Source organism: Acomys minous (genome assembly GCF_964271855.1).
Source record: "Acomys minous genome assembly, chromosome: 12".
Lineage (NCBI taxonomy): Eukaryota > Metazoa > Chordata > Mammalia > Rodentia > Muridae > Acomys > Acomys minous.
In genome coordinates, this window is record NC_140493.1 from 45647504 (window position 1) to 45667597 (window position 20094).

Genomic DNA, 20094 nt, shown 5'->3' on the forward strand with positions numbered 1-20094 from the left:
TACCCTCCACTGATTTCTGTTCTCTCTCCTGGTCATTGGCTCACCTTTCCACACACCTGATAGTCATTCTCATTATCCTCCCCACCCTACCCCATCCCATCTCCTGTCCTACCCAGTTCTCTCCCTCCATCTACTTCAGATGTCTATTTTATTTCCCCTTCTGAGTGAGATTCAAGTATCTTACCTTGGGCTTCCCATGGCTTCACTGCATATGCAGATTGTAGCATGGTATCTCACTTCTTTTATTTAAGTCCTATAGAACACCACAGAAGACTTTCATGAGAAGACCTGACTTAAGGTTCTCCAACCTTGGCTAATTTCAGAAACGGGGACAATTAAGTCACCTCATGGCAAAGCTGTATGAATGTTGATGTAAGGGCAGGCTTGGACCATCTGACTGGCATATAGGCAGCCTTGTCATACATTTTTGGGCTTGTCATATAATGCAGCAGGCCCCCTGTTACGCTCATTTACCCCACATAGAAGCTAAAGGTAAGTATCTGAGAGTGCTAAGTGTTATTCAGCTAAGAGGCAAACCTGGGTCCTGGACTTTGAGCTTCTGGACAGAGTTCAGTTGCATTCCTTTCATTGACAGACTCTCAGGCTGTGGCCTTATTTGGAAGTAAAGTCTTTGCAGATATTAGTTTAGATGACCCAGAACGGGGTGAGTCCTAAACCTACAATACTGGATTCTTCCTTTGAACCATTAGGAGAATGCACAGCCCTGAACACAGTTTGAGGTCGTGTTCTGGTCTCTAGATCTAGGACAGACAAATTTCTGTGGTGTTAAACTCCCCACTTTGTCATTCTTTTCTTAGGTGGTTCTATGAAACAAAAACTCTCTTAGTGTTTCTTGCCATTGCTAATAGCATCAGCCTTACCCAGATGAGGCCTCTGTTTAGGAAGTGGAGGTCTGAGTTCTCCAAGCAGCCTTTCCTGTGCCTGGCTGGCAAGGTTATTTTAAACCTTAGCTTGCGAAAGTTGCATTGAGGAATTCTCTCCCTTTTCAGTAGGAGTTAGACTTTACACATTAATATGCATTTTTGAGTGGCAGATTGCCAAAAGGTCTTCTCAGGAGTCTAAAGGTAAGAACAGACTTGACTTTAAAATTTTTAATTTACTTTATTTTTGTGTCTGTTTGCTTGCACACATGTATGAGAATTCCATGTGTGGCTGGTGGCCACACAGGCCAGAAAAGGGCACCAAATCCCCTGGAGCTGAAGTTACAGTTGCTTATGAAGCACCTTGCAGATGCTGGCAATTGAACCCAAGTCCTCTGTAAGAGAAACATGTGCTTTTAACAGCAGAGCCATCTTTTCAGCCCTCAGCCTTCACTTTTGATGCTTGTAGTCTCCAGGCAAAATCCACCACCACTATCACCACTCCACCATGCCCAGAACCGCCACCCTATAAACGTTATTGTTATTAAAATAATTAACAGTGTGATTATAATCAATGGTTATCTCATTTAAATCTAATTGAACTGTATTGAGTAGTACTACCACTCATGGGAAAATTCCTTAGAATATAAATAGTGTCAGAGTAGGATGAAGTACACGCAGCTGGCCGTAAAGCTTGTTCAATGACTTTAAGTGTCAGTCCCAATGCACCCACTCTTTCTAACAGTAGTTCTCAACCTATGGGTTGTGATCCCCACAGGAGTCCTATATTAGGTTTCTTGCTGTGTGATATATTTACACTGCTATGTTATATTACATTATTTAAATTGTTATTTATATTATGTATAATTTATAACAGTAGAAAAATTAGTTAAGAAGTAGTAAGGAAAAACCTTTATGGCTGTAGGTCACTATAACAAGAGGAACTGTATTAAAAGGTTTTAACATTAGGACCATTGAGACCTGCTGCTCTAGAAGAAGTAAAATCAACTTTAAAAAAAAAACAGTTCTGCTTTCTCTGTTATAACCGATGAAGATTAAAGTCGCTCTATTCACCTTGAGTCCAGAACACTTTACATGAGGGGCAATCAGTAAAATGAAATTACTGATTTTCGTCTGAGGGCTTAAAAAGGGGGAGGGAAAAGAGGAAACAAAAATCTGAGATTAATTTGGCAGGGGAGTTGGACACTTTTGTGTACTCTGTTAAGACAATAATTTATTGAACTCCTGTAGAAAGTGCGTTTGAGCCTCAATATAAGCCTAAGTTTTATAGACAAAAACACTTTTAAAAGGATTTAAAATTCTATATAAAAAGGACCAGATGGTTAAGTATCGAACTCCATGTTATACACACTTCACATGAGTGGTTAATATACCTTCTAGGGAAGTCATCAAATGCCCCCATTTTAGAGTTAAGAAAGGAAGGCTTAGAGGTATCATGTGAAAAAAAGCCTCTTTTTTTCTGATTCCTTATAATACTTCTAACTTATGTGAATTAGGCATTAGGTATTAGGATGTTCCAGAAAGCATTTTTGAAAGGTTTAACACAGATTGGTTCACTTAAATATCACAGAAATCCTGAGACATTGGTTTTGTTTTTTAACTCTATTTTAGAACAAGGGCACATAGATGCGTAAATCAGTGTCTCAAGTTACCATGTGGAAGAGCCAGGATTTGAAGGCATGTTTGTCTTGGTTTGGTTCCAGAGCTTGTGCTTCATAACTTCCTATGTTCTCAAAGAATAGCAATTACAGTGATTAAGACTAATATTGATACCAATATTACTACTAATACTATAATACTAATACTACTACTAATGTTGATGATGTATAATTGTTACTAAACTATTCCTGGTAAGAATTTCGTTTGAAGCCAGTGTAGTGGCACACAGTTGTAATCCTAGCACTGGGGAGGCAGAGGCAGGGGGGTTTTTGTGAGTTTGGGGCCAGCCTGGTCTACAAAGCCAGTTCAGGACAGCCAAGCCTTCACAGAGAAACCCTGTCTCAAAAAACCAAAGTTGAGAGGATAGTGGAGAAGCAGGCGAGACCACTGAGATAGAAGAAGGAAGATTAGACAGAGAAGGGAGGGCTGAGAGGAGGAGGAAAGGTACAAGGGGACTCTGGTGCAGAAGAGGCGGTCCACGTTGTTCAATATATCAGGAATTGGGAAAATATGTACGCATCTGAGAAGGGATGGTTTTGCCTCAGTTGGACTTTGGATACATCCTATGTTCTCAAGGGTGCAGGAACACCTGTAGGTCAATTTTACCTGCTGGGTTTGATGTGTTATTCAGATACCATTCAGAATTGCATGGAAATTGGCTGTATTTTTCCCTAGCATTCTTCTATCTGCAAGACCATCTTCTCCTTAACCCTGTCTTGTCCTTCCAGCCAAGAACTTGTGAATAAGGAAATAGGAAGTGAAAGGAATGAATTCTGTGTGCTAACATCTTAGGTATTTCATGTAATTCATGAACACCAAAAACTCAAATATTGGTAATTATCCCAATTGGACAGTGAGTAGAGTAATTATTAGAAAGGTTAATTGAGTTCCCCAACGTCATTCAGTAAACTTACTCATCCTGAGGATGAAATAACTTCATAAGAAACTTACCAGGAGAAGATCTGACCTTTCCGTGTGGTGGAGATTTTGTTAGTTCTGAGCTCATCTTTCCCTTGTTATCTCTGATGTCCAATACCTCTCAATAAATAAGTCTCCTGGTTGGTACTGAGAGGTGAGCAAGACCAGCAGGATTCATTGTTCATGTCTAGAGCCTTCTAGATTGTACAACTATGGATTGTTGAGAGAGCATATCTTTGAGATTTGCCTAAACTTAGAGCATCTGTCCTCTCCTGGTTGGATTTGGTACAATTTCTCATGCCCATGATAGAATACTTGCCGAAGCAACTCACAGGAGGAAGGACTCATTTTGGACCACAGTTCAGAGGTGTAACATGGCAGGAGAAGTGTAGGAGGAAATGGCTCATGGCTGTGGCAGACAGAATACGAGGGGTCTGGTTTATTTTAGTGGTGGGAACAGAAAACTAGGCAGAAGCCGAGTCACATATAACCCTGTGGCTAATACCTGCCAGTGGGAAACCATTTCCAAGAGGTTGCAAAACCTCCCTGCACAGCTGCACCAGGTGGTGATCAGTAATCAAACATGGGAATCTTTGGGAAAGGTCACAGTCAAACCATCACACTGGGTACGCCACAGGTTCTCCAAGCCTCAGCTTCTTGACCTATGAAGTGTCAATAGAAATGCCTCTTTCAGGATCCTGCCACTGTTTTACTGAAGCAGTTCTTCTGTATCATCATGGCCTCTTTCTCTGGCTATCATCTCTGTGATGTCCCTCGCTGCACAAGGGCAAAGTGAGTACTACATTAAAAATTGCCCTTTCCCCAAATACTTAGCACAGATCCTGAAACACAGTAATGTTAAGATTATTCCTTAGATGAGTTTTTGAGTTCTTGAGGTTTCCATAACTATGGCTGGCTGGCAGTACATAGACTTGAGTTTTAGGATACTTACAGATTGGACAGATATATTTATCTGCCTCTTACATTAGTATCCATTATAGTGGACACAAACCTTGTGGTCTTTTGAATAGCATCTCTTTAAGTGCATTTTTACACCACTGATTTCTGGGATTGGGGAAAATGTATACACTTCCTGTTCCCCCAAGGATAAGCAGATTCCACATGAGAGAACTCTTGCAGGTGCCAAGAATTATGATAGAGATTTTTACTTGATCACTATAAATCTTTTTTTTTTGTTTTGTTTTTCAAGACAAGGTTTCTCTGTGTAGCCTTGGCTGTCCTGGACTCACTTTGTAGACTAGGTTGGCCTCGAACTCACAGCAATCCACCTGCCTCTGCCTCCCAAGTGCTGGGATTAAAGGCGTGTGCCACCACGCCTGGCACGATCACTGTAAATCTTTTACAAAAGGAATGTAGTTTGATATTAAATGAGCTCAGAAGAGGAATACAGAAAACAACCCACTATTTGTTATTGTTTTTTAGGAGCTGTTCCTAGGGACCATTGATTTGAACAATTACTTGTTTTTGCTGTGCTTTTTCCCAGTTGCTTCTTCTATCCTGTCGTGGAAATGGTTTCAGTGTCAACATCTTCACCAATCTTGTGCCGTCAGCCCGTGTAACACCTTGGCAGTGACACTGCATCTTTTATCATCTTGTATCTCCCACTGTTTTGCTCCAGGTAATAGATGTGCAATGAACGTCTGTCTATCGATCCTTGGGCATAATATTGGAACACACAACTTTTCATTTTATTAAAGGATAAACATGGATTTATGAAGGCATGATGCCTTGTGACACATTATTTAGTTGATTCCTAAAGCTTGGATCAGGGTTCTTGAGTAAATATAATATTTTGTGCTTAAGATGTAGGATACCATATGTAGTGTTTTTACACTAAAATGTAATGACATAGCTACCTTGATTAGTGAAACCTTTATTATACATTTACACACCCATAAAATGCCATTCAAGATAATATAATTCCCTGAAGGACACTATCAAAGCAATGGGAACCTGCATAGAATATGCATACTTAGGTATGAAAAGGATACAGTAAAACATGAGAGGAAAAATGGGAAGATGGGAAGGAAAACCCAATATGCCAAGTAATTTGAATACTAAGCATGATGTCTGCAGCCTTTGCAGGTCTACCCATTTAACTGCAGCTACTGCACACAGGATCTGATAGACAGTTTTACAGAAACAAAGGGAGAGAAAGTGGGCACTGATTTCTGTTGAAGAGTCCATGTTCAGACATGAATGCAAAATTCCTTCTGATCTTTTCATAAATTATATGATAATGGAAAGTCTGAAACACTTTGGAGTAAGTCAGAGGGAATAGTGCCTGTCTAGATGGATTGTGGGAAGGTTGAGATAAATGATGTAAGAGAAATATATCTTAGACACTGTCGTCAAACACTAGGTTCACATATACAGTTACCCTTATGATACATCTATCTACCTGAGCAAATATAAAATCTCAAACCCGGTGTAAAGTAAACTTTCTTGGCAGCTTCCCCAAACTTCCCACATGCATCCCTACTGTGTCAATGGATAGTTTCACTGTCATTCCAGCTGTTCAAACCCATACCCTTTGAGCCACATCTGTATTTTCTCTCCTTTTCCTATTTGACATTTAAAACATGTAGAAACATTGTGTCCTCATTCAAAATATAATCTGAGTCCAATTATTTTGTTCCAAGCTCCTGTGTTCTATAACCTTGTAGGTTACAATAGTAATAATAATATTGTGCCTCCACGTGTGATCCCTCAAAGCATTGGGCAAGATACACCACTGCGGGCTGAAGAGATAGCTCATGGATTAAGAGCACTGGCTACTCTTCCAGAGGGGCAAGGCTCAATTTCTCACACCTACATAGCATCAACAGCCTCATACAGACAGACACAAACAAAGTACCAATATGCATAAAACAAAAATAAATCATTTAAAGACGATACACCACTACTCAATCCTAACCCCCACTGCTCACGCGGGATAAAAGCCAACGCTTCAGAATGACTGGTGGCCCTCGCAGAATGACCCCACTTCTTCTCTGGCCTCATCCATCTGCTCTTTTCCTTGCCTTTGTCCTTTCTTACTTATCCTCACAGTCTCTCAGATAAACCATATGCAAAGCCTCGGTAGATCCTTTCCGCTGACTGTTCCCATGTCTTGCACCCGTGTTACCCACGTACGGCTCATCAGATGATGTCACTTTCTTAATAATCTAGGGGAGGGGAATAAGGGGAAAATAGGAGGGAGGGAAGAATGGGAGGATACAAGGGATGGGATAACCATTGAGATGTAATAAGAATAAATTAATAAAAAATTAAAAAAATAAAAAAGTATGTTCTTAAAAAAATAATAATCACCTGTGACACTGAATTTAATACTTCGTTCTCTCCTCAGGACTCTGTGTTCTTATCACCTGTTTTATTCCTCCATAATACTTAATCTCTTTTCTAACAAGATGGAAAACAGGTTAGTCTAATTTTAGTTGTATATCTCTTACTTCTCACAGCTGACTCCCCTCCCTGACACACGTAGCGAAGGCAGCAGCAATCTTGCACCTCTTTTGCCTGAGTCTTTATCTAGAAACAAAGATGTTTCACAGATACCTGTCAGATGAGAGCACCTGGCCAACAGCCAGAGCTTAGTCCTCATCACTTCCTCTTTCCTATCTCAGTTTCAATTAAAAAAAAAAAACCTCTATACGATGCTTGTAAAAGAGCAGATGGCAGCCAGCTCTATTGCCCTGTGACCCTTGCTCTAACAAGCATCATTCAGCCTGGGAGATTATCAATGCTACTGAGATGAAATTCTCTACCAGGGAGATCTGTTGACTTTGGCAGGGGATTATCTCTCATTAGGACAAGGGCTACAACCCCCTTCCTCCTTGTGCCTCATGCCACGTTCCCTTACACCCCATGAATAGAAACACTGTACCCGTCACTGGAAAACATCTATACTGTACCCATCAGTAGAAAACACTTATCTTTCCTTTTGTTTGCTTTTTCAGAGACAGACACCATGTCATTCAGGCCCTTGAGTGTCATGGACTGTCGTTCTTTCTCCCTGTCTTTTAGTAAGAAAAATATCTGCCCTTCTAATTAGAAATGTTTCATCTGGGGCTGGAGAGATAGCTCAGAGGTTAAGAGCACTGCCTGCTCTTCCAAAGGTCCTGAGTTCAATTACCAGCAACCACATGGTGGCTCACAACCATCTATAATGAGATCTGGTGCCCTCTTCTGGACTGCTGGCTCACTTGCAGACAGAATACTGTATACATAATAAACAAACAAATCTTAAAAAAAGAAAGAAAGAAAGAAATGTTTCATCTGGATATAAGTGAGTTTGAACTTGAGGCATGTCAGGGTTCAAACATACCCAGCTCTGTTCTGGGACAACCAGATCACTCTAGTTAATGTTTGTTCTTCTATCATTTATAAAGCTAATGTTATCACTAATATCAGGAAAACAGCCACTAGTGAGGATAATAGCAGTGATAAATGTGTCTATCAGTAAGCAATTATGGTGAGTAAACACCTATGTCAAAGCACATACTGTTAAATGTTCTGTAAATGTCAGGTGTTTAATTAAAACCTGGAGAGAAATGTTAGGTAGATCAGTAGTCTGAGGTTCAGAGACACTGGGGCTGTAGGGTACCAACTGGTACATGGTAGGAGAGTAGCTACTGCTAGAGGTGCTTGCTTCTTTTTCTTTTTCTGTATTAAGTCAAGTGCCTCTATGCACCTGGGAGTTAAACATTCCTTTTTGTTCAGAGGAATGCCATGGAGACAGGGTCTGGGCCTGTGGACTTTCTGAGATGCTGGCACTGTACACAAATACCACACATGCTGCCTGACTGGGTGACTATATCAGAGAATAAAGTTCTGAGCTAATGATATAAACAACAGTCGCTGCCTCTCTCCAACAAGACAGCTATAAGAGAAAACTTACAGGCCTGAAGTGATGGCTCTGGGGTTAAGAACACTTGATGCTCTGCCAAAGGGCCTGAGTTCAGTTCCCAGCACTTAGACCCAACTGTAATTCCAGCTCCAGAGAAGAATCTGACTTGCTTTTCTTGGATCCAAAGTCCCTGCATTCACATGGACAAATTTACACACATACACACACACACACACACACACACACACACACACACACACACACACACACAGGAAAAACAAAAATCTCAATTTTTTAAAAAAGGAAATGTGGTGCACAATCACGGTGGCAGATTCAGTCTCATCCAATTGTCAGAATCTCTTAATGAGAGCCACAAGGAAGGCCCATTTAGTCTGTTTATACTTGGGTTGCCAAGTTCTAACTTATTTGTACCTAAGAAATGTCTAATAAATATTACGGAATGAATGAATCTATCAATCAGTGTCTGGGGATTTTGATGTGAGAATAAGATAAAAGGTTTTTTCCCCCTTCTTTTTAAAAAAAATTTACAAAACAATCTATTTGTTGCAAATCTTTATGCAAGAAAGTGAAACTATAATAGTTTATTCTAGCAGATCCTGGAAAGGCATGGCACACGGTAGTGACAGACAGAAGGTGCGGTATAAGCACTAGCTTTGGACCCACTGTCCTTCCTGCCACAGTTTGATGGATATCTTATGTCTTACTAACATTGCCCTGCTGGTTTTAGGCAGCTACTACATTAGGAAGATACAGAGTCTCTCCAGTAGTATTCCAAAACCCTTCCCAAAGCCTCATATGCAATTTTCACTAGTGCTCACTTCCTTCTTACTTTGATTCTTGCTGTGACAAAATATCCAACGAGAAGCAACTTACATCCCTGTACTCTAGCTCACAGTTCAAGGGGGAGTCCATTGGGACAGCGGCGGGAGGGCAGCAGGAGTGTGAGGCAACTGGCCACACTGCATCTGTTGTCAAGAAGCAGAGATGCCGGTGTTCAGTCATATAACTTTCTTCTTTTTATGTGCAGTCCTGGACCCCAACCCAGGGAATGTGATCTCTCATATTTGGTGTGCATCTTCACATCTAGGTTAACCCAATCTACACACTCCCTCACAGGCATATTCAATGCTTGTCTCCTAGGCGATTCTAGACCCTGTGAAGTTGAACATCACTAAAGTCTCAGCTTTAGCAGTTGGCAGTCAACAGGAACCATCACTAAAGACTCGGCTTTAGCAGTTTCTCTTTATAAACTAATATTTCATAGGATTTCAACTAAACCATTCTCTGGAAAGTTTAATCTCCTTCTTTATCAGATACGTATTTGTATAAGTCAGACTAGATAAGCATATCCAAAGTTGGTGCTCATGGACCAATAGTCCAGTGAGGCGTTCTGAGGGAAGGGATTCCTGGCTAACTGGATGAGCAGATGTGATGTATTAGGTTCCTGGCTGGGGTATCATTCAAGAACCTTCAACACTCTGAGAAACCCTCCAAGGAAAGTTGCTCAACTTCTCAAAACACAACGTCCTTTTCACTTACTATACCATTATTTCTTCATTTGTTCCCCCCAACTTAGTAACATCTTGCATTTCAACATACATTGTGAAACACTGGGCTGGGAAAAATTTCAACCTTCTACACAATTCTAAAATTCTACTAATTTCTTTTCAGATCATAGGCAGTATTACACCTAGAGAACCCAAAGTAAGTGCTATTGGCTCCCATCTCACATATTAGATGATGATGATGATGATGATGATATGATTACAACTAAGTGTACAGTATTAGGAGAGGTAAGTTAGAAGGCATGAGTCAGTCATTCTCATACATGAGTCTTGTGAGAGTAGTATTCTCCAGGTCACTGTGTGTGTGTGTGCGTGTGCATGTGTGTGTGTGTGCGTGTGCATGTGTGTGTGTGTGTGTGTGTGTGTGTGTGTGTGTGTGTGTGTGTGACAATTATAATTCCTGGGCACATCAAAGAAGAAATGAATGTGAAGGTGAATTCTATCTCTGAAGGGAGTTGAAGAAGCATCCACTCTGCTCCAAAGAGGTCAGTGGGCGCTGAGAACACACAACCATTTGTTACATTTTAGTAACTGGCTGAAGCTGGGCAATGTTGGGTTTATGACCTTGTGCACAAATCTCTTGGTTTTCCATATGGTAAGAACTGTACCTCTTAGGAAAGAGGCTTTAAGTAACTCAGAGTGAGTATCTATTTTCCAGGAGGATGTGTCTTGTATCTTTTTTTTCCTTCTTCCTTGGACCATTCTATTTGACCTTGCTATTATTTATAACAAACAAACAAACAAGCAAACAGCCTCAAAGCTTTTCCATGCCTGTGTTATGGGGTTTCAGCGGTAACACAGTGCAGAGGGGAAGGGCAGAACTCCCTCTTTTTCTTCCCTCACTTTAATTCACCAAGCTAGAACATCAGAGGCACAGCCTTAGCCAGACTTGTGTGATAGTCTCCTCCCCAGAAGGACAGACAATCATGGTGGCTTCCTGGGACAACACGTAGAGCTATTTTGTGAGGAGATAATGGTGCTGGAGAGAGGCTGGTTACATGGAAGATGCAGGGCAGACTGGGATCCACAGTGGAAACTGTCACCTTTCAATGTGGGTTTAGGGTAGCATTCTAGGCACTGGGATTCAGATAAAATCTTGCTTTTTCAGAATAGTACTACTTCTGGAAGAGCGAGAGGGAGGGTGGGGAGCAGATGAACCAGTGGATGATACACATACAGGGCCATGTCTAATCACTCTAAGTGCTGCAGCAAAAGCAAACGGAAAGAAAGGGAAACATGTGTAGGTGGGCATAGGGGCAAGAGTGGATGAGCAGAGAAGCCTCCTGACTTGAAAGATCATGCTAAAGAAGAAGCCCTACTGAACATTTCAGGGACAGCATCTTCCACCATAGCAACCGCCCCAGCCTGGAGAAGAACCTGACAGTCTCAACAAAGACAAGGGTGTCCTGTGTAGTTGGAATTTATGCAGTAGGTTGAGAACAAAATTGTTTTCTTTTTTTGTTTATGCAGAGTCCATTTGGAATTTCAGTTAATGGCATAATAGGATGTGATTTATGCCCTATTAACCTACTTCTAGCTGCTTGAACAGAGATGGTAGGTAGAGAAGGGCAGAAACAGTGAGATGAGGCAGATAGGTTGATGAAATAACCCTGGCTACAGGTGGCAGTAAAGATACTACAGTCTCACATAAGAGACTCTTTGCCATGCCTGCAGTTACTAAAAGCTGATTGGCTACTGGTGACCTCCTTGCTTGATAGCCATTTAGCACCATGCTTCACATACATCTCTGCTACCCTCTTATGCAAAAAGATACAGGGTAGTGGCTGACCAACATGGTCACGGTTATCAAGAGGGAAGCCAATGAGGGGGCAGGAAAACTCTAGGCTCTCACAGGGACCATCTGTTTGTGATGCACATGGACCTAGAGGAAGGGGAGACCTCTAAGAGAGTATAGGAGTTAACTGTCTCAAGAGGCTCCCCATCTCTGTCGGCATCATGTAGAACTACCTACAAACAGGTTCTTGGCCATTTCCCACACAACAAATCACTTTAATCTGTACTGTACCTTGCATCCTTTGGAATTTTTAATGAAAGCCTCTATTTTTAAGCACTTCTTTTATCTAGCTCAAAAATCACACAGGCAAGAATTACCTTTAATGTACTTTTCCCCTTGATTTAGCTGCAATTGGTTGAGTCCCAGGCCCTTCTTAGTAATTAGATTGCATTCTCCAACCACCTCCTTTCTTATCCATCAGTGATAATCACACACTTTAACTTTTGGGTTCTTTTTAACATCCCTTTCCCTTCATGTGTCTGTAGAGAAATGTTAGGAAAAACATACATTAACCTAACTAGTGGGAGTTTCATTAGTGACAGGCCATTTCCTCTTTCCTTCAAAAAGATATTAGCAACAAAGTACTAATCAGCTGCCACCAGATGACATTCCTTGAAGAGTTACTGGATGGATTCTAAATGCTTCATTATTTAATTACTTCTAATAGGATATGGAAACACCATTCTCTTAAGTTTCAATTCTGTATATTTTCTCGAAATATTTATATAAATCTGACCAAGGGGATAAAGTGTGTCAAATATCTTAGATATCACAGGATTTGAAATCACTTTGTTTAACATTTTCTAATTACATTTATTTAAGCTAGAGAAACAGTGAGAGGTTTGGGAGGAACAGCAACTTTAGTGGCCTCAACTTTAGTTTTCAATGATTGAATAAACTACACAGCCATTGATGTGTGATATTTTACTTTCCATATTTCATTTTTCTTATTTGGGATAATTTAAATTTTATCTTTGAACTTCATATGATTTTTATAGTTTAAACCTCTAGGTTTTATCATCTGATTTCCTAGAGAGCTCATAACAAAAGGTCTAGATTCCTGTGTTACATTAAAAAAAAATTATACCTATGGAATTCTGTCTTTTATGGTATAAGAATCACAGCTTTAAAAGAACAGTGAGGAAAAGAGTCTATAAACTAAGTTGTGCCGTCTTCTTTTTTGTGAGGTCTTTCTAACATCTCCTGAACATGTCAGTGGAAGTGGACACTTTTAGTTATACTATCAGAGCAGTTTTCTCTTTTAGAACATTTATTATTATATAAAATTATATTTTATGATATTAAGATCTCAAAGACTTCCTGGAAATAACTTTGTATGTATCATTGCCTTATTGTTAAAGAAGATCTCAGGTCTACCAATCTTGTGAACTTTGCCTAATGTTGAGATAAGACTCAGACCCACAACCTTAGATCTGAGCTTGTTCCCAGACAATGTGATGCCTGCTCCACAGTGATGGAACTCCACTGTACTTATTTAAACTATCCTCTGTCCATTTTATCATTATAGAGTCTTTGCATACCGTCCATATAATACATACCTTAAAGCTAGTTACTTCTGTTGTACCCTTCATAATAAATATCTGAATGCAAAACTATAGAATAAGGGCTGAGCATGGGAACAAATGAACATTTCTAATTGGAAACCCTTTCTAGCCATACTTCTGTAAACATCCCATTGAATGACACACTGAACCATGCAAAAGTTATTCTCTGCATCTCCAAGACCTAACACAATATGAAGCATACAATAGTCAACAAACTTTCCTGGAATGAGGTCATGCAACCCCAGTGCTGTCCTATTATAAGCACCATTTCAACATTTTTCAAATGCCCATTGCAGTTTTTTTTAAAGCTTTTAAGCCCAAGAGCCATGCTAGCATTTTCTTCTAAATATATGAGTGAGGTGGTATCCTACGGGGAAAATTTCAACTGTTGCTGTATTGCCTTTGAGCTACATTATATCTGCTCTTGTGATAATTAAGAGAAACGATATCTCGTTTGTCAATTCATAGTGTGATGAGTGGCGTATGTTTCTGGACAAGAGTAAAAGAGGCTCCAAAATCTCTCTTAGGGCAGAATAAAATTGTATACATTACTATGGACATACCAGAAGTCATAACAATAAGTGGAAATCAAGAATAAGAGAGACTGACCAATATACGCATCTAGTAATTCATTAGTATTTCATAATTGGAAGGGATTAATGACAAACCTACATATGTCCTCTTTTTTGTGTCCAGGCATGGCTCATATGGCAGTGCCTGCTGAGGCCTCTGTGATTTCTGGGTAACGGAACATGAGGAGGATTGCTTAACCTCAGTGTCAGGTTGGAGGGAGACACCTGGATTAAGATTCAATAATTATTTTATTTTACCTTTATAACTTACTTGCCTTCTTTTTTCCATTCCACATAGTATTTTATAATTTTAAAAATTTATTCCCTTTATATCCTGATTGTAAACCCTTCCCTCATCTCTTCCTGGTCTACCTCCCTCCCTCTTCTCCCTAAGCCCTCTGCCCTCGTCCTCAGAAAGGGGCAGCCCTCCTCCCCTATCATTTGACCCCAGCCTATCAAGTCTCATTAGGACGTCCTCTTTTTCCTCTGTAGCTACCCACCCAGGGAGGTGATTAAGGTGTGGAAAACAGAGTCCATGTCAGAGACAGCCCCTGCTTCCCATAGTAGAGGATCCACATGAAGACTGGGCTGCCTATCAACTACATCTGGGAAGGGGGGTCTAGGTCCTCTCCATGCATGGTCCTTGCATGGTGCATCAGTCCTGAGTGAGGTAACTCAGACCCAGAAAGACATGCATAAAAATATACTGACTTGTAAGCAGATATGAGCCATTTGAAACAAGATGACCATGATACAGTCCACAGACCTAAAGACACTAAATAACAAGAAGACCCCAGCGAGGATACTTAATTTTTATTCAGAAGGGCAAATACAAATAGACATCTGAAGGAGTCAAAGAGAGGGAACAGAATGGGAGCCTACCATAGACGTCCTCTGAAAGACCCAAGCCAGCAGGAGATGAAAGCAGAAGCTGAGACTCACACTCAAACTTTGGGCAGAGCACAGGGTGTTTTATGGAGGAGTGGGGGGGATAGAAGGACCTGGAGGGGACAAGAGCTTCACAAGGAGACCAACAGAACCCAAAAACATCTGTGCCAAGGGCTATTCAAGGACTTTTAAAATGTGGTGTCTGCTTTCAGAGGCTTGTTTTAAATGTGGCGTCTGCTTTCAGAAGATAGTTTCTTTGCCGAAGTAGAGGGAAGTGTATCATGAGTGCTAAGTCATCTGTGGCACTGTGAGAAGCTTGCTGTGGACTTTTAGCAGCTGCTTCCTGCATTTAGGTTTCCAACTCAAAGATGCCAAGAGATTAAAGATGACATCGAAAAAAGAATAGACTTAGAGCAGTTATTAGTACACCACCCTCAGAGTGTTTTGTAATTTTCTTTGGCAGAGAAGAGTTTGGAGGCCACAGAATTTACAGGTATAGACTTTTAGAAATACAAAACCTCCCTTAGCTGGAACTGGAGAATGGCTGAGTCAGGAAATGTTGGCCCCACAGAGCAGTACTACTGCTTTCCATTTTGTTTGTTTGTTTGTTTGTTTGTTTATTTATTTATTCTTGTTACATCTCAATGGTTATCCCATCCCTTGTATCCTCCCATTCTTCCCTCCCTCCCATTTTCCCCTTATTCTCCTCCCCTATGACTGTTCCTGAGGGGGATTACCTCCCCCTGTATATGTTCATAGGGTATCAATTCTCTTCTTGGTAGCCTGCTATCCTTCCTCTGAGTGCCACCAGGTCTCCCCATCCAGGGGACATGGTCAAATATGAGGCACCAGAGTACGTGAGAAAGTCATATCCCACTCTCCACTCAACTGTGGAGAATGTTCTGACCATTGGCTAGATCTGGGTAGGGGTTTAAAGTTTACCGCCTGTATTGTCCTTGGCTGGTGCCTTAGTTTGAGCGGGACCCCTGGGCCCAAATCTGCCTATCATAATGTTCATTTTATTTTTGATGGATAAAGGAAGAGAGCCCATTCCTTCCTTGGGCAGTAATTTAGTGACCTGTGGTTACTGCAAAGTGAAATCTGCCCAGGAGAATAAAGTGCATCACAGATTTCAAATTCTTAGCAAGAAATGAATAAATTACCTCACCAATAGTACTCAATTCATTGTTAAATGTTAATTGGTTTTGATAAATGAAGTTTGAGTTAGAAAAATTAAACATAAGTCCACCTAGTTGTTCTTACCATGTTTTTTGTTTGTTTGTTTGTTTTGTTTTGTTTTGTTTTGTTTTGTTTTTGGTTTGAGTCAGAATATCATGTAGCCCCTACTAGCCTCAAATTCTTATGTGATCTAGATTAGTTTAAACTTCAAACCTCCTGTCTCAGTTTGTGCACTTCTCAGTGCTGGGATTATAGGCTTACACCATGCCTGTTCTTCCTCCTTTTATATTTCAGCTACTGCAATATCTTTATTTTTTAGCTCTTTTAAAAATTTAAAAATATTTATTATAACTTATTCAGGATACATCACAATTGTTATCCCCTCGCTTGTATCTTTCCATTCCCTCCCTTTCCTGCCCTATTCCCCTCCCCTAGACCTCTGACAGAAGGGGACCTCATCTCCCACGATATAATCACAGCCTATCAGATCTCATCAGGATAGCCTGCTTTCTTTTCCTCTGAGTGTCACCTGCCCTCCCTACCAAGGGGAATTAATCAAATTGGGGGCACCAGAGTTCATGGCAGAGGCATTCCCTGCTCTCTGCACAACCATGGAGAATGAGCTGTCCATTGGATAGATCTGAACAGGGGGGTCTAGGTTTACTGCATGCACTGTCCTTGGTTGGTGTAACAGTTTGTGCAGAGGCTCCTGAGTCCAGATCTCTGCTGTTCTTGATGGTCTCTTTGTGGGGCTTCTGAATCCCCTGGGTCCTTCTATTTCCCCATTCTTCCATATCACTCTCACCCAGGGTCCAGCAGAGAGTCTCAGCATCTGTCCTGATCCCCTGCTGGGTGGAGTCTCTCAGAGGACATCTATATTGGGCTGATGTCCACTTATAAGTAGTATATACTATGCATGTCTTTCTGGGCTTAGGTTACCTCATTCAGAATGATCTTTTATAGTTCCATCCATTAGCCTCCAAATTTCAAGAGATCTTTGTTTTTAATAGCTGAGTAGTATTCCATCATGTAAATGTACCACAGTTTCTTTATCCCTTCTTCGGTTGAGGGACATTTAGGTTGTTTCCAGATTCTGGCTATTGTGAATAAGGCTGTTATGAACACCGTTGCACAAATGTCCTTGTTGTATGATGATCTTTCCAGTATATGCCTAGGAGTGGTATAATTGAATCTTGAGGTAGCACTATTCCCAATTTTCTGAGAAAGTTCCAGTTTAATTTGCCAAGTGGTTGTACAAGTTTGCACTCCCACCGGCAATGGAGGAGTATTCCCCTTTCTCCATATCCTTGCCAGCATGTGCTGTCATTTGAGTTTTTGATCTTAGCCATTCTGAGAGGTATAAGATGAAATCTCAGAGTGGTTTTGATTTGCATTTCTCAGATAACTACGGATGTTGAACATTTCTTTAAGTGTTTCTCAGCCATTCAATATTCCTCTGTTGAGAATTCTCTGTTTAGCTTTGTATCCCATTTTTAAATTGGGTTATTTTGTTTGGTGAGTTCTTTATTTTGGATATAGCCCTTTGATGGATCTAGGGTTGGTAAACATCTTTTCCAGACCTTGAAAGATCAATTCTCAACTTCATATGGAAAAAAAACCAGAATAGCTAAAGATCCTCCAGAGGAATCTGCATATTTGATCTCAAGCTGTACTGTAGAGCAAAGTAATGAAAACAGCATGGTACTGGCATAGCAATAGGCTGGTTGATCAATAGAATTGAACTGAAGACTCAGAAATAAACCCACAGACCTATGGACACTTGATTTTTGACAAAGAAGCCAAAACCATACAATGGAATAAAGATAGCATCTTCAACAAATGGTTCTGGTGTAACTGGATGTCTACATATAGAAAAATGCAAATAGACCTTATTTATCACCCTGCATAAAACTGAAATCCAAGAGGATTAAAGACGCCAACATAAAACCAGAGACACTAAATCTGTTAGAAGAAAAAGTAGGGAAGAGCCTTGAGCTCATTGATACAGGAGACAACTTCTTGAACAGAACACTAACAGCTCAGGCTCTAAGATCAACAATCAATAAATGAGACCTCATGAAACAGAAAAGCTTCAGTGAGGCAAAGGACACTGTCTACTCTAATATCTTAAATTAAAGTAGCTTGCCTTGTGTTTTTAAGCTCAGAGGAAAATGAAAATTAATTTAAAGCCACAAGGCCAGTGAAAGCAGGGGTTGGTATTAGGGATTCTGGTTTGGACTCTCTTTCTTCTTTCCTGCCTTAACCTTGGCTTCCTCACATGCTTAATTCTCATCAGGGGTCCATGTGGGGCCTCTTCTGAATCTATACCCATGTGTTATTGTCCACAGTTCAGCTCTACCATTACCTTCAACATTGTTAACTGTATTAACGTTGTTACTGTTCCACAGTAACTTGTTTTGTAATATGAGGTAACACTATCCCTAGACCACAGCATCTTCCAATAGTTCAGGGATGTTTGGGATATTTCTCTGTAACAATGAGGTTCCTTCCAGCATACATTTAAAATATTTGTTCAGTGTTGTTTCACTGAAATAAAAACTGCAACAAAATCATCTTATTATTTATTGTTTGTTTTTTTATCCAAAGATGGACTTGAAAGAAAGCCATGTCTTATTCGAAATGTTATTTAATGTCATAGATTTTTAAAGATCGCCACTATACTTATATTTAATTTAGCATTGCAAAAAAGATGAAGTACAACAGACACATCACTTGTAAATCAAACAGGGTGAGGGATTTACCACACAAAACAGTCGAAACATCGAAAAAATAAAAACCTCAACACTTTAAAAGTTCTGAAAAAAAATTAAAATCCTTCAAGTATATAAAGCTATTTCATCCTCGTAAAGCACAAATTTTCTGCATACCATACATACATTTTTCTGCTCTAAGTTTGCAGTCTATTGCTTGCAGTATATTCACAGGCATGTGTGGGTATCACCACAATTCATTTATAGTATTCCATCGTCACCAAAGAAATGCTGGCCTTTTAGGTGTCACCTCCCAGCCTTCATTTCACCTAAGCCATAAGCAGCTTTCTGTCTTTATAGATTTCTTCATTCTGCACTTTCATATACACGAAGTCCTGTAACAAGTGATATCTCATAATTTTCATATCACAAAAGGCAGATTCAGGTCACCCATACCAGTATGACAGGCATGGCATGCGAATGGAGTCTATTACAGCAGAAATCTTCTTTGCATTAGTCGCTTTTAACAGCTCAGTTCTGCCAGCTAGTTTCCAGGAACTGTCATTTAGTTTTCCATGCTAGGCTGCAAATTTCTTGAACAGAGATAAAGATGGCACTGGCAACAAGTGCTCTTATCCAACCCCCACTCATGGCAAGACTCCATGGGTAGTCCAGTGTAATTTCCCCCCAATTCTATAAGTTCTGCAAGAAAACTTGAATTTATTGATTTGGATTTCCTCCAGGTGTAGGATATGAGCGTTCCAAAGATCTGCTTTTACTTTATCTTAGTCCATTCTTTGAGTTTGTGTGACTGTCTTCTTCCTGAATTCTCAATTTATTATCATTTACCAAGATATCTTATTCATTAATAGCTGGGAAATGAGAGTCAGGAAGATGGTTCCATCACTGAGGGAACAGTTGTGCATTGTTGGAAAGTGTCTCTCACGTCGCTTGGAGTATTATTTTAGAGAAACATTTGGGTGCTTGGGACACAGTACCAAGAGGAGGCAGTAGCAGGATGGGGAGACATGGATATATTTAAGGCTAGGAGCAAAAGTGCTGTGAAACGGACGCACACAGGAGACAAAGCACCAATGGTAATTCCCAAATGTTGATAGGTGGGCTCTCTCTTCAATGAGATAGGATCAGAAGACACACGTCTGCGGTAGATGGTGACTCATTTGTTCAGCCTGAGTTTCACTGACCTGATCGACATTTAAGAGGTGTCGAGTTTGCAGTTAGGAGGTCATGTTATAACTTGGTGGGTGGAGTTTGGTCTGATACCCAAATGCCCAGGATTCGATGTATTGGTAGTGAGATCACAGGAGAACAGGAAGACAGCTTTGAGAAATGTGCTGGACTCAGCTTTAAATAATATACAGAACAACAGAAATCCATGGATGAGGCTGAAAGCAAAGCAGCTTGAAGAAACTGATAGAAAGATGGGGG